At 41.7% G+C, this 6319-nt stretch overlaps 1 long non-coding RNA gene across 2 annotated transcripts; it reads left to right on the plus strand.

Annotated features, from left to right (window-relative positions):
- The first annotated feature begins 2097 nt into the window (after positions 1 to 2097).
- LOC308305695 lies at positions 2098 to 4886 on the plus strand. Of its 2 annotated transcripts, none has more exons than XR_013963127.1 (5): positions 2098 to 2494; positions 2701 to 2831; positions 3565 to 3707; positions 4491 to 4673; positions 4766 to 4886. It is a non-coding gene; the product is annotated as an uncharacterized lncRNA (long non-coding RNA). The 2 variants fall into 2 exon arrangements; XR_013963128.1 differs by having other exon boundaries at positions 4494 to 4673.
- Positions 4887 to 6319: the final 1433 nt, after the last annotated feature.

The following is a 6319-nucleotide window of genomic DNA, read 5'->3' on the forward strand; positions in this document are numbered from 1 at the left end:
GTATAGAATAAGTCCATTGACTTCAATGGGAGAGGTGCTAGCTTGGGGATTGGTCAACCTTCACATGACAATTTGCCTATCCAGACAATAAATAGGCAACAACACTCGCAATTTCCAATTAAGGGACATTGAGGGGAGAATTTGAAAGCTGAATCAAAACAAGCTGTTTGCATGCATTTGAGGTGATAAAACACCTCCAAAACTACAGGCTAGAGTACAGCCTGGACCAGTTGACCATACGGATAAAGTTTATTATTAGTGGCCAAGGCCACGAAGTGGCAAATGGCCACTCATTGATATTGGACTTCAGCACTATTATTATTCCGCCACTTATTCTCTAGCGGCTAGACCGTGCAGTCGCTTTTTACGAAACTCGGCAGTATGGCAGAGGACTATGCCAAACGGCTAAAACGCGAAGCTCGCAACAATCGGCCAAAGGGTGGCACTGTAGGAAGCCTTTGAAGAATGCCAACTTTGAACTGGTGTAGCTCATGCCCTGTTTCAGGTACAGCAATGAAACCTGTATACACTTATGCGTCTCCTCATGCCGAACAACTTTTACGCTCTGACTTTTGACCTCTGACCTTTACTTCTCCCACAATTTTGAATTATATGAAAAACAGTAAAAATGTATCTCCTCCTGGGATTTTCGCGTAACGTGCGCGAAACTTTTTTTACATGAACTCTGGACCAATACGGTCTGAAAAGTTAGGCGGATTTTCTTTAAAGTGAAACATTATTTTTTAATAATTCACTCAATGTTGCAGTTTTATGCAAATTATTCTTCTGCCTCTAAATCATACATGCAACGTGACAGGTTCATGGCATTTGGCAAATATGTAGAGGGTTAGTCCAAATATCACTGAAAGCAATCTTACTCCAATTGGCCAAAGGGGAGCGCTATACGAAGCGTTTGAAAACTCAAACTTTAAAGGGGCATAAGTCATGCCTTGTTTCGTTTGAAGACATGCAACTTGCTTACACGCGTGCCTTGACTCAAGCGGAAGACATCTGTGTCTTTGTTAAGTAAGCTCCGCCCTTAGATTTTCCGCCATTTTGAGCAGTTTGTAAAACACTTACACCCGCTTTTATTCCGGAACTTTCGCGCCACGTTCATGGAACTTTTTTTACATGAACTTTGGACCAATATCTAAAGATCTGTCAGATCGGATTTTTTAAAAATTGAAACATGCTTTTTTAATAATTCAATCAACATTGCAAGTTTTATGCAAATTATTCTTCTGCCTCTAAAACATACATGCAAAGTAAAATTTTCATGATGAACTACTGTAGAGGGTAAGTCCAAATATCACTGAAACCAAAAAGAATCATATTTGAACTGGGGACCCCCCACCCTGACGTGAGTAGGGTTTTCCCATGATCTGGGCCTTAGGCTAGATGCAGAATAGAGCTGGGAAGTTCGCGAACGGATCAAATCTTTTGAACGGCTCTTTGAAGTGAACGATGGGATCCGGTTCACGCAGTAGAGAGCCGTTCATTTGGGGGGGAGACCCCCTCCCCCCAATTCAACATCTCCTTGCTACTCTACTGAGTACTGACTGAGTACAGTGAGTGAGTGAGAGAGAGAGAACAAGTGGAGGAGCGAGTTCATTGTTGCCTGCTTGTTTTTTTTTGTGTTTTATGAATAACAAAAGTCAAGGTAGCTTAATTTACACACACATTTTATGAAAAGGGTAAATACTAAATTGTGATCTCAACTGTCAGCAGAGGAATGTGGTGCCACCTTGTGGATTCATGTTTAAACAAATTCTTCTTAAAAATATATAAATATACAAGGAGCCAAATGAGCCAGTCTTTTGAACGGCTCTTTTTAGTGAGCCAGATCGATGGTACTGTCTCACTTCAAAGAGCCATAAATCCCACCTCTAATGCAGAATGGTTAGGCACAGGTGTGTGTGTGTGTGTGTGTGTGTGTGTGTGTGTGTGTGTGTGTGTGTGTGTGTGTGTGTGTGTGTGTGTGCGTGCGTGCGTGCGTGCGTGCGTGCGTGCGTGCGTGCGTGCGTGCGTGCGTGCTCAGTGTGTTTGGAAGCATGGTTGATGCTGCTGGCAAATTATTCTTCTGCCTCTAAAACATACATTCAAAGTCACATTTTAATCACACTTTGCAATAATGCAGGTTAGTGCACTGTGCACTTGTGCACTTGTAACCCACGGTTCAGCGGGAATTACAGTCATTTTATTTTATTTTTCAAATGGAATATATTCTTATTTTTCACATGCAATGTTTTGACCACGGTCCCTGAGTCACAGCTGCCGAGCATTCGTAATCACCACACCCTGTATAAAAACAGTCTTTCTTCAGTTTGTTCAGTAACCTCATTGGAGCTGCTGCAGGTTTGTACACATTTCATTTCAAGACTATTCCAATTTCTAACAGCATTACTCCATTTATATTTAACCCACACTATATTGCTTTTAGATCCACCTGACCAACTCTGATATTGACACTGAGGCTGCGTGACTAAGATAATTGGTAAGTGAACATGTGGCTCGGAAATGTTTGTTTCTGGTTTTGGGATTGGAATGTAAAAAGATTCATTTCGGGAATGTAATTATTGCTTGTGGATAAGCAGATTTGTCGACTTTATTTTGTTTTAAGCTTGTAGATCGGCTGATTAGTTGATTTTTTTTGTTTTAGTTTTTTTGCCTGTGAACTGAATCTAATTGTTTGGTTTTCAGAAAAACTACATTTCCCAGAATGCAGCAGCTAAGATGGTTGCTTGTTGGGCGTCGGCCGATTGAATCCATCTGAACAGTTTGAGCAAAACACTGCTGAGTTGAGGAGGCTGTGTGTGCTGCTCTGTTAACCGGTAAGACTGTTTGCTTGTATTTTGTATGGTCTCTTTTACCGTTTTACAGTGTTATTTTGGTTCTATGGTTTACAGTGAGAATGTGTTTTATATTGTCAGGAGTGTGCAGTTGTGAATTATTGCCTGTGTCCACTATTGTTTGGGGTGTGGCCTCATCTCTTTCTTTAATGTAAGCATTTAACTAAAGAGATGTGAGTATTATTGCGACTGTTAGGTCGCAGTTACTATCGAAACCTCCACCGGCTGTCACTCTGTCCGTGTGACATCATACTTTTGCCCTATTCATATCTCCGTTACCATTGCCCCTATCCATGCCAAACTTTGCACACACTCCTTGGCTGCCTGATTTCTCACATGGCCCTCCAGCGCCACCATGAGGCCGATTCTTGCAAAACATTTGTGAACACTGCTCCTATAGATTTTGGCCTAAAATCACGCAAATTGATTGTCAAATCACAACCTCCGTCCCTGATTTCACACATGCCCCTCTCTAGCGCCACCATCAGACAGATTTTTGCAAAACACATTTTACAACACTGCTCCTACAGATATTGGCCTACAATCACGCGAATTGGATGGCAAATCACAACCTCCAAATCAGCAGATCTGTTGACTTTATTTTGTTTTAACCTTGTAGATCGGCTGATTAGTTGATTTTTCTTTTTTTATTTATCCAGGCCATGTTTTTTTGCATGTGAACTGAATCTAACTGATGGCTTTGTTTGGTTTTCAGAAACACTACATTTCCCAGAATGCAGCAGCTAAGATGGCTGCTTGTTGGGTGTCGGCTGATTGAATCCACCTGAAGAACAGTTGAAGCAAAACACTGCTGGTTGCATGATGTAGAGAGGAGGATGTGTGCTGCTCTGTTAACCGGTAAGACTGTTTGCTTGTGTTTTGTTATTTTGGTCTATGGTTTACAGTGAGAATGTGTTTTATATTGCCAGGACTGTGCAGTTGTGGATTGCCTGTGTCCACTATTGTTTGGGAGTGTGGCCTCATCTTTCTTTAATGTAAGCATTTAACTAAAGAAATGTGACTATTATTGCGACTGTTAGGTCGCAGTTACTATCAAAACCTCCACCGGCTGGCAGTCTGTCCGTGTGACATCACACTTTTGCCCTACTCATATCTCTGCCATCGTTGTCCCTATCCATGCCAAACTTTGCACACACTCCTTGGCAGCCTGATTTCTCACATGGCCCTCCAGCGCCACCATGAGGCCGATTCTTGCAAAACATATTTTTGAACAACGCTCCTACAGATTTTGGCCTAAAATCACGCAAATTGATTGTCAAATCACAACCTCCGTCCCTGATATCTCACATGCCCCTCTTATAGCAGCACCATCAGACCGATTTTTGCAAAACACATTTTTCAACACTACAGATTTTTCCCTAAAAACACGCAAAGCGGTACACAGTATCTCAAGTCATTTCATCAACATGAATTTCCCATGTTACCTCCTGATTGGCTACGATTGCCTTCTAAAGTTTGTGTATGCGACCTGACGGTCACTTATCTCCCAATTAGGGAGTCTTACTGGTAATATGCATGTGCAAAGGTGAACAAGGAAAGGGGTTGACATATATTTTGTAGTCCACGATTCCGTGTAACTACGTGGTTAATCTGTAATACGTATTACTGTCATTGTTCTAGCAGCTACTGGTGGAGCCAGGGGCCTATGGTGCTAGTCCAATTTCATTCTCAATCAGTTTGATTTGTCAGCACCTGGCCGCAACACAGCTTCTCCGAGTCAGGCAATCCAAATGTTTTTGCTCTTAACCACCGAGCTCTGCTTCACTGTGTAGCTGGCTCTCGAAGGGACTCTTCCATCGAGCAGTAAGCAAAACTCCACTATGTTCTCCTCTGTCGCACATTTGCTCTGTATTTTGCCACATTGCTAATGGTGGTTCTATCTGTTCCCATTGTAGGCAAATTAGGAGCCGCATCTGAATCTTGGAAGAGAAATGGCATGTGTTAATGGAAGCAACGGCATACTGTGAAACATGTGTTTCGAATGTAACCCCTGTTTGTTAAGTTCTGGAAAGTAGCATATTTTTAGTTAAAAGCCCTGGTTTTGGGAAGAACTTTATTTCATGTTTTAGGGGAACGCCCCCTTGAATAAAACAACGCTTATTGCGTTTTCACCTTGAGAACTGTTTCCGTGTGCTGGTTTGGGTTCAGACTTCACAATACTTAATGTTTAAAAACGTTGTTTAAAAACTTTATTTGAAGACGTTTACTACTTGAATTATTTGAAAACATTGTGATTTAAAAGACATGCCTGAAAATGGCTAGGTTGTTAACCCTCTGTTTTGAAGGTTTACAACCTGATGACCAACTCTTCAACAAAGACAACTAATGAAAAAGTTGGAAAATAAAGATATTGAGTTAAAACCTTGAGGAGTTCATTGGAACTATTTTATGTCTGTTGCATATAGTCTTTTGCATATATGTCGTGTAGAGGTCAATTTGTGCTTTTACCAATAACTATGCCGATTAGTGTAAAATCGGCAGTCTCTGTCATTTATAGCGCCACCAGAAGGCCGAAAACACATTCTTCCATATTACTCCTTCAGATTGTATCCGATAATCACACAAATGGGTACACAGTATATCTACAGTGACGTAATCATGACGGATTTATCCGATATCATATTCTATCTAATTGGCTAACATTGAATTCCAAGGTTTGCAGGATTGCTCCTTTTTGAACAAAATGTCTCAAACGCAGCCTGCTATTTGTGAGATTTTGCACACACATTCCCACTAGGCCAAGGAACAGATTCCACCCTTCTCACATTGGCCTGTTATAGCGCCACCAGCGGGTCAATTTTTAGAAAAACACACACATGCAGCGTACGATTGCCGTGAAAGGCCCAAGAACATGTGGTACCCTTTTCACTTTGGCCTATTATAGTCACCACTAGGCCAAAAAAAAAACTACCTGACCTGCCTGAGTCCTGTTCGGAAAAACACTGCTTCTAGTTTTTCTTTGATGTCTTCTTTGCTTTCCCTTGATGCCTTTTTGCTTGCCTGCTTTTTATGCCTTGGCCACTTTATCGCTGCTTGCAGCTATATTTAGTGGCCAAGGCACGAAGTGCCCGAAGGCAACTTATTGATATTGGACTTCAGCACTATTATTATTCCGCCACTTTTTCTCTAGCGGCTAGACCGTGCAGTCGCTTTTTACGAAACTCGGCAGTATGGCAGAGGACTATGCCAAACGGCTAAAACGCGAAGCTCGCAACAATCGGCCAAAGGGTGGCGCTGTAGGAAGCCTTTGAAAAATGCCAACTTTGAACAGGTGTAGCTCATGCCCTGTTTGAGGTACAGCAATGGAACCTGTATACACTTATGCGTCTCCTCATGCCGAACAACTTTTACGCTCTGACTTTTGACCTCTGACCTTTACTTCTCCCACAATTTTGAATTATATGAAAAACAGTAAAAATGTATCTCCTCCTGGGATTTTCGCGTAATGT

Source organism: Nannobrachium achirus, assembly GCF_963921795.1.
Source record: "Nannobrachium achirus genome assembly, chromosome: 20".
Taxonomy (NCBI): domain Eukaryota; kingdom Metazoa; phylum Chordata; class Actinopteri; order Myctophiformes; family Myctophidae; genus Nannobrachium; species Nannobrachium achirus.